This window comes from Phoca vitulina, unplaced genomic scaffold (genome assembly GCF_004348235.1).
Source record: "Phoca vitulina isolate PV1807 unplaced genomic scaffold, GSC_HSeal_1.0 scaffold2, whole genome shotgun sequence".
NCBI classification, from domain to species: domain Eukaryota; kingdom Metazoa; phylum Chordata; class Mammalia; order Carnivora; family Phocidae; genus Phoca; species Phoca vitulina.
In genome coordinates, this window is record NW_022589705.1 from 65,478,529 (window position 1) to 65,494,196 (window position 15,668).

At 38.8% G+C, this 15,668-nt stretch overlaps 1 protein-coding gene and 1 non-coding gene across 7 annotated transcripts in view; one reads left to right on the forward strand and one right to left on the reverse strand.

Moving 5' to 3' along the window:
• Positions 1-15,668, reverse strand: part of MAST2 (microtubule associated serine/threonine kinase 2) — a 221,440-nt gene that overhangs the window by 110,980 nt on the left and 94,792 nt on the right. The window lies entirely within an intron of this gene.
• Positions 1,587-1,693, forward strand: LOC116626725. Its single transcript, XR_004298314.1, has one exon. It is a non-coding gene; the product is annotated as a U6 spliceosomal RNA (small nuclear RNA).

Genomic DNA, 15,668 nt, shown 5'->3' on the forward strand with positions numbered 1-15,668 from the left:
ATAAATTGGGAGAGGAGAGAGAGCATGGAGCTCCTTAAATAATGCTAAAGGTTGGAAAATACTTGATTTTTAGAGAATGAAAATCCTATCTTATGTCCTTCATCTGACCCAAAGAAAGTATCACTCTTAACTCCTAGGGTTTAACATATCCCCACAGAGAGCACTTTCTTTAAACTTACTGGCATTATAATATATCTGTGCCAATATTCCTTTAGCTTTGTCAGCACTAGGAAAGCTTAACATTTCCCTGGGATTGGACAGCACTCAACAACTTGAGGTAAGGAAAATCAAACAACAACCTTTTCTTATTTGTTCACACAACTATTTATCGACTGCATTACCACCCTTAGGGCCAGGCGAGAAAGGTCTCTGCTATGGGCTTCTCACTTTAGCAGTTATGCAAAATCACAAACGCAAAAAATAAATTCACTAAAGAAATGGGTTGCCTCTGTCACACTTGTGATCTGGAGTACTGCACTGACTGACAAGAGTGCAACCCTAAAAATCCATTCTTATAATTTACACTGTTCAAACCCCAGGAAAACACTTGCCCACATCTTTCTTCCTATGTATTTTTTTCTTCCTATGTATTTTTTAAGAAGACAACCATGTCAGATTGCTGTTACAGACTGTGAAACAGCAAACTTCTGAAAGAACCCTGCTGAGATTATAAAATATTTTAACAGCAAAGGGCCTTAGGCGTAAGCAAAAAGACTAATTAACCTGTCAAATCCTTCCTCCTCTCGGGTAACATGAATGTAATAGATTTCTTGGCTAATACAAGTACTGGTTCCAAATACAGCCAAACTAACTATCTACTTGATTTCTTTCTGTTCTAATTCATGGTTTGAAAGATATTCATCATTTAGCTCAGTATTCATAACAGAGCACATGGCAGCTGAGGAACATTTTGCAGAATTAAAGAATTCATACTACTAGTAAATTTATTTTTGTGCAGGTCTAGACATAACATATGTAAGGCCATAGACTATTTATACTGATAACTGTACAGTTAATGCTAAAATTGAAATGTTTTTTATAAAAATACATAGATTTATCTAAAAATCACAAAATTTTTAAATTTAGCTTAATTTTTTAAAAAAGATTTATTTATTTTAGAAAGAGTGCATGAGCAGGGGGAGGGGCAGAAGGAGAGGGAGAGAGAGAACCCCAAGCAGACTCCCCACCGAGTGCAGAGCCTGAGGCTCAATCCCACGACCCTGAGGCCATGACCCCAGCCAAAACCAAGAGTCTGATGCTCAACCGACTAAGCCACCCAGGCGCCCCAGTAATTTTAAATATTTAAAAGTAAAAATAGGGAGACCTAGGTGGCTCAGTTGGCTGAGCATCTGACTCTTGATTTTGATCTTGGGTCATAAAATTGAGCCCTGCGTGGGGTTCCTCACTCAGCGGGGAATCTACTTAAGATTCTTTCTCTCCCTCCCCTTCTCCCCCAGCTCGTGCTCTCCTGCGCTCTCTCTAAAATAAATAAACCTTTTTAAAAAATAAAAACAAAATAACTTTGGAAGCATGAAAATTTTCAATTTTTAACACTTTATGTTTTTTGTAAAAATATATTCAAACTTGTGCTCACTTCAGCAGCACATATACTAAAATTAGAAAAATACAGAGAAGATTAACATGGCCCCTGCACAAGGATGACACACAAATTCATGAAGCATTCTGTATTTTTATATTTTGTAATATATTTTTGGAAACTGAAAAAATATATATTCAAACTTGGTACTCTCTGAATACAATTACATTTTATTTTTAAATCCTCTAGATCATTATAATAATGAGTACAAGCTATAATCAGGACAGAGATAGAAAAGCAGGAAAGTGGAGCTTAAGAAAAAGAAATAGGGATGCCTGGGTGGCTCAGTCAGTTAAGCATCTGACTCGGTTTTGGCTCAGGTCATGATCTCAAGGTCATGAGACTGAGCCCCATATTGGGCTCCACGCTCAGCATGGGGTCTGCTTGAGATTCTCTCGCCCTCTGCCTCTGCCCCTCCCACTTGTGTGCTCTCTCCCTATCTCTCAAATAAATAAATCTTTTAAAAAAGTAAAAATAAAAAATAAATCTTTAAAAAAAAGAAATAGAAAATCTACAAATAAGTTTGTTTGCTTAAATGAAAAAAACAAAACTAATGAAAGTGAACAGACTTCACCACACACAGAAAGCACACATACAATTATCAGTGGTAAAGAAAAGACAATAAACAGGAAATAAGCCATTATATTCAAAGAAGTGAAGCAAATGTCAATATAGAAAGCAAGTATAATTGTTCTTAAAATAATATTATCTATCCAATATTTAGCCAAATATAAAGGTGTTTTTTTCTCCTATGGTTTAACGGTGAAGTAATCACAGAAAACAAAAAATATTTATAGGTTTAATGTAAATTATTTTGAAATTTGACACTAAAATGGCTAAACATTTAAGCTGGATAAAAAATGATGAAACAAATGGTCACTGACAAGAATAAAGACTTAAATGAAATTAGTAATTTTACTGATAATAAAGCGAGAAAAAAATCATACCTAACTTTTTAAAAAAATATATATGACTCAGTTCTATAGATGATAACAGGAACAAAAGTCATGTTGAACAACTTTGTTATATATATTACTGAGTTACCTGAAGAGGAAAATGAGGAAGTAGAAATGAGAATTTCATTAACTGGAAACAAAATACAGGTTCTGACTTATGAGAGAACTAAGAAAAAATTCTCAATTTTAGGCATTAATATTGTCAAACTTTCACCTGCAACTATGACAGAGTTATGGAAACAAAACTTACCATTCTACTACAAACCCCCATAAAACTAGACAAAACATACGAGGCAGTAGTTTTCAGGCACTAGGAAAAGGCAACACAAAAATGCAAACCTAGGAAAAAGGGAAACTCAAATGCAGAGACATCCCAGTTGTCCCTACCCTCTGCTTGGGAACAATTTTCTTACAGTGGCAAAGAGAGCTACAGTTCAAGCAAAACACAGTAGTTCCACTAAGCTGAGAAGGCACAGGTTAGAGTTCAGGGCAGCTAATCAAACATACATTGAACATTCATCAAGAAAGACCACAAGCTAGGCCATAAAAGAAGTCTCAAGAAATTTCAAAAGATTGAAATCTTATAAAGTAATGTAATCTGAACACAACAGAACTCAAAATCAATTACAATTTTTAAAAAGCCTACAGGATTCCCCAACATTTGAAAATTAAACCACACTTCTAAATAATCTATTGGTCAAAGATGAAATGACAAAAGAAATTAGAAAATCATTTAGATTCAATTAAAATTAATACACAAGATATCAAACTTTATAGTATGCAGCTAAAGGAGTGCTTAGAAGGAAATTTATAGTTTTAAATGCTTACGTTTAAAAAGGAAGATCTAAAATCACTAACTTATGCCTCTACATTAAAAACTGAAAAAAAGCAAATTAAATTCAAAATACAAGAATACATAAAAGTAAAAACAGAAATCAATGACTGAAACACTGTCAACTATACTTCAATTTAAAAGCGGGGGGGGGGGGGGGGGGGGGGGAAGAAAAAACCTGTCACAAGCTCTAGAAGCTGCCTGGATGGTTTAAGACATGTTTTTATTTTTTATTTTTTTTTATTTATTTATTCATGAGAGTCAGAGAGAGAGAGAGAGAGAGGCAGAGGCAGAGGGAGAAGCAGGCTCCCCGCCTAGCAGGGAGCCCGATGCGGAACTCGATCCCAGGACCCTGGGATCATGACCTGAGCCGAAGGCAGACGCTTAACCATCTGAGCCACCCAGCCGCCCCTAAGACATGTTTTTAAAAAGAAGAAATCAATGACAGAAAAGAAGTAGAAAAAATTAACAAAACCAAAAGTGGGTTCTTTGAAACTATTAATAAAATTAATAAAAATCTTTGTAAGAGAGGGGTATTTGGCTGGCTCAGTTGGTAGAGCATTCAACTTTTTTTTAAATTTTTTAATTTTTATTATTTTTTTAAAATGTTTTATTTATTTATTCATGAGAGTCAGAGAGAGAGAGAGAGAGAGAGAGAGGCAGAGGCAGAGGGAGAAGCAGGCTCCCCGCCTAGCAGGGAGCCCGATGCGGGACTCAATCCCAGGACTCTGGGATCATGACCTGAGCCGAAGGCAGACGCTTAACCATCTGAGCCACCCAGGCGCCCATCAACTTTTTTTTTTTTTAAGATTTTATTTATTGATTTGACAGAGAGATAGAGAGAGATCACAAGTAGGCAGAGAGGCAGGCAGAGGGAGAGGGAAAAGCAGGCTCCCCACTGAGCAGGAAGCCCGACGTGGGGCTTGATCCCAGGACCCCGGGATCATGACCCAAGCTGAAGGCAGCAACTTAACCGACTGAGCCACCTAGGCACCCCGAGCATTCAAACACTTGATATTGGGGTCATGAGTTCAAGCCCCACATTGGGCATAGAGTTTACTTAAAAGAAAAAAAAAAAATCCTAGTAAAACAAATCAAGAAGCAAAGGAGAGAAAACACAGATTACCATTCTTAGGAATAAAAGATGGGTTATTGCAACATTTCAATAGACAATAAAAGAATGAGAATACCATGAATAACCTATGCCAGTAACATATAAGATGGATAACTTACATAAAAAGTTCAGGGGTGTCTGGGTTGGTTAAGTATCCAACTCTTGGTTTCAGCTCAGGTCATGATCTCAGGGTCCTGAGACTGAGCCCCAAGATGCTTGGAATTCTCTCCCTTTCCCTTTCCCTCCCCTCCCCCCACTCATTCTCTCTCTCTCTCAAATAAATAAAATTGGGGCACCTGAGTGGCTCAGTTGGTTAAGCGTCTGCCTTCGGCTCAGGTCATGATCCCAGGGTCCTGGGATCAAGCCCCACATCGGGCTCCCTGCTGGGTGGGAAGCCTGCTTCTCCCTCTCCCACTCCCCCTGCTTGTGTTCCCTCTCTTACTGTGTCTCTCTCTGTCAAAAAAAAAAAACTTAATAAATAAATAAATAAAATGCTTTCTTGGGGGGCACCTGGCTGGCTCAGTTGGAAGAGCATGCTACTCTTGATCTCAGGCTCATGAGTTCGAGCCCCACAGAATGTAGGGATTACTTAAATAAATAAACTTTTAAAAATAAATAAACTGCTTACCTGGTAACAACCTTGCTTTTAAAATTTGAATCTTCTAGGTCAGTGTAGTTTTATTAAAAAATACAGATATCTAGGACTTATTCCTGACTCACTAAATCTTTTTACTTGAGATCCTTAGTATAGTCTTGGTATATACATTATGCCATAAGATTATTATATGTTATATATCAGCATTTTTTCCTCTGCAATAATTATGTTCATTCATGTTTTATAAATCACGTATAATATTCACTGTCTTCTTTGAAAAGAACTACTCTTAGAGACATTTTGCTAAAACATTTTTGAATTGGCTTTAATATTCTTGTTTTGCATGCCACAGAAACAACTTAATTCCCTGGTTAGTTGCATTATTCTTGTTATGAACTCTCATTAGACCTTTCACATTTAAAGATCACCAGTAATAAACTGACTACAGCTATTTTAAGTCTTTGTCATCTACAGAGAGATTTTTTTACACAGATGCTAGTCTGAATGATCTGCAATCAACTAGAAGCCAAAGTCTGTGTTTTCAACAAAGGACTGTCTCAGAGCCCCCTGGAAAAGGACTGTAGCAGGTATCTCAAACTACTGACACTTCAAAGAATGGACTCTTGGGGACAGACTTCTGAAGCTATCGCTTGGACAACTGGACAACTTCCAGACCATTCCAGTGGACTGAGTCAGAATTTCCAAAACTCTTTTTAGTTGAGAAGCAGACCATTAAACTAGATCCAGTGAAACGAGAATTAATTACATAGGCCTAAATGAACTAATGAGAGATGATTATAGTTATTTGTTTGGTATATTTTCTTTCTTTTTTTTTTTTTTAAAGATTTTATTTATTTATTTGAGAGAGAGAGAATGAGAGACAGAGAGCACGAGAGGGAAGAGGATCACAGGGAGAAGCAGACCCCCCGCCGAGCAGGGAGCCCGATGCGGGACTCGATCCCGGGACTCCAGGATCATGACCTAAGCCGAAGGCAGTCGCCCAACCAACTGAGCCACCCAGGCGCCCCGTTGTTTGGTATATTTTCTTAATATCTGTTTTCTAGATATATAAGGAAGCCTGCTCTCTTCCTTCTTAAGCTATCTAAACCCTAAAAAATTTAATACCCTTTGCTTTTGTAAAATGCAACATTCCTGAATTATACCTGATTTTCAAAGACTCTCTCCCCAGTGAGATTTAAGTCTTGCTGAATTTTCTAACTGAATGCCCTTAAAAAAAGGTTATACAACAAAGGATTTGGGAAAAAAAAAAAAGAAGAAGAAGAAGAAGAATTTGCCTGAAATGTCATATTTGAGAATGATACTTACTTAAACCACTTTCAAGGAAACACAGTTGACTTTATGGAGCCAGTACTAACAAAACCCTCACAGGAAAATTGCCCTGGTCCCTAGCTTTCCAGGATTCAGCCTTCTAGATGGTAAGGAAGGTCACTTCCTGGAAGGCCCAGCACCTTAGGACATTTGGGGGATCTTGAGAAAAGAATTCACCCAAATTTATCAGTACTGCAGATGAAATCTGATAGAGCATTTCTTAAGCTTGGTTTTCTAGCCTCAAAATACAAATAATAGGGGCGCCTGGGTAGCTCAGTCGTTAAGCATCTGCCTTCATCTCAGGTCATGATCCCAGGGTCTTGGGATCGAGCCCCGCATCGGGCTCTCTGCTCAGCGGGAAGCCTGCTTCTCCCTCTCCCGCTCCCCCTGCTTGTGTTCCTTCTCTCGCTTTGTCGCTCTCTGTCAAATAAATAAATAAAATCTTTTAAAAAAAATACAAATGATAAAGGCTTTTAAAAGTTCAATCTGAGATTCTTTATAAAATTTCCAGCAAAGCAAATTAAAAAGGTCTATATGGAAAATTAACATTATTGCCACCCCATGTAAATAACCAAGTCAAACTTAATAAGACCAACCTTGTTTTATGATTAAGAATAATATTTGAGATTGCTTTGGATCAAAAGGGTAAGACTGTAAGGAAACTTGGTATAATCAAAGAAAACATAATAATCTTCTGATGGAAAACTATGTATTGTTTAGAGAACACATTATTTGTTCCAGCCTTTTACTGCCTTTGAGCTATTTTACAACTCTGCAAATTATAATAATTGATACTGATACAAATAGTTCTTGTCTATAGATATTATAAATTCTGTAGAGTTGAGGTTCTATTGACTTCCCTTCTCCCCACAGAAAAATCCAGTTTTGTAACCATTTACAAATATATTTCAACATTTCCTTATACATATAAAGCTATGCTTCTTTCATTTCTCTGAATCGGCCTCAACATCTGCCTGGTGCCCTTATTGAGTTAAATAAAATATATAACACGTCTATTTTTTTATTTTTTTATTTTTATTTTTTATTTTTTTTTTAAAGATTTTATTTATTTATTTGAGAGAGGATGAGAGGAGAGAGAGAGCACATGAGAGGGGGGAGGGTCAGAGGGAGAAGCAGACTCCCTGCTGAGCAGGGAGCCCGATGCGGGACTCGATCCCGGGACTCCAGGATCATGACCTGAGCCGAAGGCAGTCGCTTAACCAACTGAGCCACCCAGGTGCCCAACACGTCTATTTTTTTAATCAATAGCTTCACACATTTTTTTGTAATTTGTTATTATAAAGCTATATTTGTCAGGATAGGAAAATAGAACATATTTTATTTTACAGTTTGTTAGCATTATGTAAAACTCCAACTTTATATCTCCATTTGTGTTTTTGTTCCAGGCTAAACAAACATTAGGAACAGGGCTAAGTGATTGCCTGCTATGTGTTAAACTCTATACTAGGCCCCAAAGGCCAGAGTATTGTACCACACAACATAGTCCTGACCTCATGGAGTTTACCATCTGCTATGGACCAAACAGTGTCCCCACACACCCCCAAAGTCATATGTTGAAGCCCTATTTGGAGACAGGTCTTTAGGAAGTAATTAAGGATAAATGAGGTCATAAATGTGGGGCCCTAATCTCAAAGGACTGGTGGCCTTTAAGAGGAAAAAAATCTTTCTTGTACACATGCCCCCTACCCCTCCTCTCCCAACTCCCTCACAAAAGGCCATGTGATCACACAGCAAGAAGGTGGTATCTACAAGCTAGAAAGAGAACCCTCTACAGAAACCGATGTTGCTGGCATCTAGATCTTGGACATCTGGCCTCCAGAACTGTGAAAATACACTTCTGTTATTTAAGTCACCGAGCCTGTGGTATTTTATTATGGCAGCCCAAGCAGACTAACAGATCAAACAATGGGAGAAGACAGATAAATAATTCTTTATTTACAACTGCTGTAAAAAGCTATGAAGGAAAAGTACAGGGTTTAATGAAAGTACATTCTGGGAAATCCAACTTAAAGTCTAGGGACAACACGTTATGGATGAGGTCAGAAAAGCCTCTCATAAGGAAGTGAGATATAAGCTGACACTTGACAGAAAATAAGAACTAGCAAGGTAAATATGAGGGAAAAAACATTCCAGGTACAAGGAACATACTGTGCAAGATATGGAGACAAAGACAGGAACCAGATTGTGTAGATAGTTTTAAGGGCCATGTCAAGACTTTCAGGTATGATCTTAAGAGTATTAAAAAATTCACTAAACAAGTTCACATAAACATCTAATAACCAAATCTGCACTTTAAAAAGCTTTTTCTGGCTACTATGTGATAGATGGGTAATAGACTGGGGCTAAGCAATGCTCGACAAAGAAAGACCAGTTAGGAAGTTATAGCAGCAACAGAGGCAAGAGATTACAATGGCTTGGACTATATGGACACACCAGGGATAGTAGAAAGAAGTAGAGGAAATATTTGAGAGATATTTGAGAGGCATAATAGGAAGGAGTTGTAGGTGTAAGGAAGAAGAAGGTAATAACAACAAAGTTTTCTATCAGGAAGTGATACCATTTAGTAAGCTAGGGAATATGAGAGGAGTAGGTTTTTGAGAAAGACAATGACTTCAGTTTTATAAATGCTAAAGTTTAGATGTTTCTGAGATATCCAAGTAGATTATAGTGAATTGGTAGTTGTGAGGTCTAGAGATATAAATGTGAGGAGAATTAGCATAACAACAGCAATTCTAAAAATAATAATGAGCTCTCAAAGATTTTCAATTTGCAAGTCCTGTGTCCACAAACTCATGGCTCACTGACAAAATACAACCATTTTTTTTTTTTTTTAATATTTTATTTATTTATTTGACAGAGAGATAGACAGAAGAGCACAAGCAGAGGGAGTGGCAGAGGGAGAGGGAGAAGCAGGCTCTGCACTTAGCAGGGAACCCGATGCGGGACTCGATCCCAGGACCCTGAGATCACGACCTGAGCCGAAGGCAGACACCCAACCATCTGAGCCACCCAGGCGCCCAAAATACAACCATTTTTAACAACAAAATGGCTCCGGCTAGGAAATCAGTGATGACTATTATTCTATCCCTGCCAACTTCAGCCAACCCCTGCCTTCCCACTGGAGATAGAGAACCTATGTGAAATCATTTCCTATGTAAGTCCAATTAAAAAAAAGAAGACACACTATTAAGTATAGCACAGAGCCATTAATCTGGCCTTCAGAGTCTTTAAAACTACCAAAATTTCCTGATTTTCAAAGTCCACAGAGAAACTAAAGCCCCGTATCAGGCACCACTGATACCAAACAAAGGGTTTACTATGTGTAGCAGGTGGTATCTCTTTTTAGCACATTCTCCAGAAGCATTTATCCAGGCAAATACCATTAAGTTGCATCAGAGTGGGAAAGTACATGATACTGTTTCATATGTCAGTTTCACAGGGGCAAAAGTTAGACACATCATATCCTTGAGCCCCAGGAACTCCTCCCTGCCCACTGTCTATCACTGCATTTACTTATACCTGGCATTTACTTTCATCCAATATCTGATGTCTAAGTCCACTGCCTGAATGAGTAAGTCAACAACACAAAAAGATAACTATTCCCAAGGACTCTAAGAATAAAGGTCACCAATAGCAACACACACACACACACACACACACACACACACACACACACACCATGACAGGTGCTTCAGCCACCTCTTTACTCCTATAGTCTGTTCTTCACCTCCACTGGACTGCTCACAGCCTCAAAGAAATAAAGCAATGACATTTCAGGAAATATGAAGATTACCTTAAGTTGTAATGAATAGTACAAGAGCTTAACTTTCTGGGTAACTAGAGACATAAACACTATTTACACTGAACTCCTAAGTGTAGGGTCTAGGTATTGGTCCTGAAATCCACAAACAAAAAAAGCAATCCTATTTGAAAGGAACTGCCAAAGGAGGCCTGCCTCATAAAGCTGGGCAAGGGAAGCTATTCAGAGCTGGTCCAATTGAGAAAAAAGCAAAATACAATACTCCCATAGCTTGGAAAACAAATACAGATAGTTAGAACTTCATTCTCTCTCAATTCTTTTTCCACAGATATGTACACTTTTAACAAGGTTATCAACTCCTCTAGGTCTGATATTCTAGACTACATTTTTTAATGCATTGAAAAATATCCACATGGGCTTGAGTGTGAAATAGCTTTCTAAAAATGAAAATTTTATTTCAGAAAGCTACATCTAATATAAATGGTATGAGCCAGGCCAAAAGAACTTACATAACCAACTTGCCCCAACAAAGCCCTCATCATTGCAGGCCTGGATTTTCTCATTCCCCATACTGGAACTTAGTTGCTCTCTTTCCTTATGTGATCAAAGCCAATCATGAATATTCTGTGGCTTTTCTAAGGTGCACTATTATTCATTTAACTTGGTTTAGCATCTTACTAAGGTTAACAAAACAAAACAAACCTACCGGCCTGAAATGGTGTTATTTAGGCCAAGTCACCAAACCGAGGCATAATACCTAACCTAATTGCACTTACAACCTTTCCCAGAACGTAGTCTTAACAGGTGAAGAATTTTCTGGTCAGCACCAATAAGGGTAATCTGTCACATGGCCTTCCCCATCCACCTACTAAAACCCTTTCATCCCCAGATGTGACCTTACCTGAAATAACCCTTTTTTCTGTTTATGACTTCCTTGTCCCGCCTTTAAAAACCTTTCCCTTTTTGTAGCCCTTTGGAACTCTGCTCTACTTGTTACGTGGGATGCTGCCTGACTCATGAATCATTTAATAAAGCCCATTACATCTTCAAATTCATTAGGTAGAATTTTGTTTTTTTAACACTAATTTGTGTTTCTGAAGAATTTACGGCTTCTAACAGGTAATTATGGCCTGCTAATAATAAAAGCAATAATAAACTACTGGGTTTTTTTTGAAGTTTATTAATAACAGGCACTGCACTAACTTCTATAACAAATAGCTGAGGGCTTAACTGCAGGCACTATGCCATTCACTTTACATGCATAATCTTCTTCAAATAAACTGAGGTAACCAAGGCTACTGGGGACAAATTGTCAATGCTCCTGTCTAAGGCCAGTATTTCAGTAAGTACCTAGATATGTGTCCTCCATTTTTTAAAAATATTTTATTTATTTATTTGAGAGAGAGCACACACGAGCAGGGGGGAGAGGCAGAAGCAGGCTCCCCGCTGAGCAGGGAGCCCGATGTGGGGACTCGATCCCGGGACCCTGAGATCATAACCTGAGCTGAAGGCAGACGCTTAACCGACTGAGCCACCCAGGAGCCCCTGTGTCCTCTATTTTTGCCTACTCGAGGACATTCCAGCAACTGTTCATCCCCTCTCACATTAACTTTTCCTTCTCTACTGGATAATTTCATTGAAATAAAAACATAATGTAATATCTCCCATCTACATTTTAAAAAGTGGGGGAGAAAACTCCATGACCTTTTCCAGCTATCACCTAATTTCTATGATCCTCTTTTCAGCAAATCTCTGAAATAATATTACTCACTAATCCTCCCCAAAACATCAGAAAAGGAACAAGAATAATTAAGTGAAATTCTATATGTTCTTCACTTAGATTTGCTTTTTTCTCTCCCTTCTCCTCTTCCTCTCTCTGTGCACGCAGGCAGGCAGGCAGACTCGCACACATGCAATTACTTTTTGTTAATTAGCTGAACCATTGGCAAGTCATCTGTAAACACCGTAATACCTCCTCCCTCAAATACTTCCACAATTAATCCTTGCCTAAGAGAGAACCACCACACAACTGTCCCACTAGAAAGTTTAACACTGACACAATAATATTATCGAATAAAAGTCCACATTCAAGTATCAATTGTCCCAATAATGTCTTTCAACTATTTTTTTGTAAATCCAGGATCCACCCAAGAATTAAGCATTACATTTATTCACCAAGTCTCTTTTGTATCTAGTAATCTAGAACATATCCTTGGTCTTTTTTGTTTTTAATCTTTTACAATTTCAACATTTTTGAAGAGTCCAGGCCAATAGTTTCTACATATTGCCCCCTCAGTTTGGACTTCTCTGATTGTTTCTTCCTGTAGTACACTGAGGTTAAACATTTTTAACCCAAATATTACACAGATAATACTGTCTCCCATTCTCTCTTGAACCCATTCGATTCAAGTTCTATACCCACTTCCCATCGATACTGTTCACCTAGGTCACCATTAGGAAATTCCCTATTACTAAATCCAAAGGTCAATTCTTAAGTGTTCATCTTACATAACCTGTCAGCAGCAGCTTTTTGCATACTTTCTTCTTGTTGCTTTGGAAACACCACTCTCTTCTGGTTTTCCTCCAACCTCACTGTCTGCTCCTTTCCAGTTTTCTTTACCAATGGATTCTCCTTATCTCCTAACCAGTAAACACTCAAGTGCCCCAGGACTAGACTCACTCACTCACCAGGTCAGTGCTGCTCAACCAGCTGTGGTGAAGGAGCACGTGAAAATTTTAATCCACCACAAACCACTGCAAGATACAATAAATATGAAATAACAGAATAAATTGGGGCGCCTGGGTGGCTCAGTTGTTGGGCGTCTGCCTTCAGCTCGGGTCGTGATCCCAGAGTCATCAGATCGAGTCCCATGTGCGGCTCCCTGCTCAGCAGGAAGCCTGCTTCTCCCTCTCCCACTCCCCCTGCTTGTGTTCCCTCTCTCGCTGTTTCTCTCTCTGTCAAATAAATAAATAAAATCTTTAAAAAAAAAAAAAAAGAAAGAACAGAAAAATGATCAAATGCTTGAATGTTACAACAATGTCAGTTGGTTACTCTAAATTTCTGTACTTAACTCATGGCAAACTGGTAACAAACAGTTCGATAGCCACCACCAGTCAGCTGACCACACTTGAGTAGCATTTTAGTAGTTTATTTCTCCAGTCTCATAACTTTGAATTTCATTTATGTGTTGTCAATCTCCAAATATATATCTCCAGATCAGATTTCACCCTTGATCCCCAATTCATATATACAATTATCTTTTCAACACTCCTTCTCAGATGTCAAACAAGCACCAAGGTCCTGATTCCTCCAACAACTCCCACTCCTGCCCCTCCCAAGAACAAAAAACAACAGAAAACAACCCTGTGCCAATCACATACTCCCCATCTTGCTTGATAAATGGCAATCATATTCACCTAGCTATTCAGTCCTAAAACCTTGCAGTCACCACCAATTCTTCAATTTCTTTCATATACCAAAATTAACTATCAAGAAATATTGTCAGCTCTCCTTTCAAAATATAACCAGAACCCAACCATTTCTTACCACCTCAGCTGTTACCACCTTGTCTAAGCTACCACCACCTTGACTGATTTTTGTAATGGTTTCCTCACACACTTCTCTGCTTTCACTTCTGCTCTCCCTACACTCCGAGCAAGAAGTGACTTTGTTAAAACCTAAGACAACTCTATTCAACAGAGAAAGAAAAGTTGTTTCAACAAATGGAGCTGGGACAACAGCTATCCACATTCAGAAGAATGAAATCGAATCCTCACCTTAAACCACATATAAAAATTAACTAATAATGAATCAAAGACCAAAAGTAAGAGCTAAAACCATAAAATTCTTTTTTTTTTTTTTTTTTTTAAAGATTTTATTTATTTGACAGAGAGAGACACAGCGAGAAAGGGAACACAAGCAGGGGGAGTGTGAGAGGGAGAAGCAGGCTTCCCGCTGAGCAGGGAGCCCGATGCGGGGCTCGATCCCAGAACTCTGGGATCATGACCTGAGCCGAAGGCAGACGCTTACACGACTGAGCCACCCAGGCGCCCCAAAAAACCATAAAATTCTTAAAAAGAAATAGAGGTAAATCATCACAACAGTATTCTATGTTTTCTCAGATTCTGTATTTGCCTATTGGCTTTTTTTTTTCCCCCAAGTAATCTCTACACCCAGTGTGGGGCTTGAACTCACAACACCCAGATCAAGCATGCTCGACTGAGCCAGCCAGGCACCCCCTATTTGGCACTTATTAATCATAGGGCCAAACTAAAAGCCAAACTTATTTGTACTCCCCTGCAATCCAGTTTTTGTGCATGTGCAAAACTCCTATTAACAAACCTTCTAACCAAACCTGAGTCCATACTCCCAACCTTTATCAAACTCTCACACATCAAGCCAATATTTCCCCTGCCCTGTATCACTCAGGGTCAAGTACCAGACAACTAAAAATCACCTCTACAGCCCAGAACCCGCCAATGTTATTCAAAGTAGCCAGTCCTAAGCTGGTTACCTTGCCCTGCCTTGCCTTTCCTATACAAACCCCAATAAAGACTCTGGCTTAGGCTTTCCTCTTGCTCCTTTCTGCCTCCTGACTAAACCTGGTGCTTTCCTCATGTGGCCTGCATGGCATGGCATGCCCCTTTCTGTTGGGGAAATTTTAAGTAATAAATTTTTCTTTCAATAGCATTAGTCTCTCTGTGTCATTACTTAGTTACCTTTACATATTAAGGCCTAGGAACAAATAAGACCTTGAATTAGGCAATGGTTTCTTAGATGTGATATCAAAAGCACAACCAAAGAAAAAGCAGATAAACTGGACTTCATCAAAATTAGAAACTTCTATGCATCAGAGGTCACTATCAAGAAAGTCAAACAACCACCCACAGAATGGAAGAAAATATTTGCAAATCATATATCTGATAAGGGTCTAGTATACAGAATATATAAACTACTCTTATAATTCAACAATAAAAAGACAAATACCTCAAATAAAAAATGGGCAAAGGACCTGAATAAACATTTCTCCAAAGAAGATATGCAAATAGCCAACAAGTACATGAAAAGATACTCTACAGGGGCACCTGGGTAGCTCAGTTGGTTAAGCTTCCAAGTCTTGATTTCGGCTCAGGTCGTGATCTCAGGGTCATGAGATCAGAGCCCTGCATTGGGCTCCGCACTCAGCAGGGAGTCCGCTTGAAATTCTCTCTCTCCCTCTGCCCCTCCCCCTACTCGTGTACACACTCTCTCCCTCAAATAAATAAATAAATCTTAAAAAAAAAAAAAAAAAAAGAGAGAGAGAGGTACCTGGGTGACTCCGTCGGTTAAGCGTCTGCCTTCAGCTCAGGTCATGATCCCAGGGTCCTGGGATGGAGCCCTGCATCGGGCTCCCTGCTCAGAGGGGAGCCTGCTTCTCCCTCTCCTCCCTGCTTGTGCTCTCTCTCGTTATCTGTTGCTATCTCT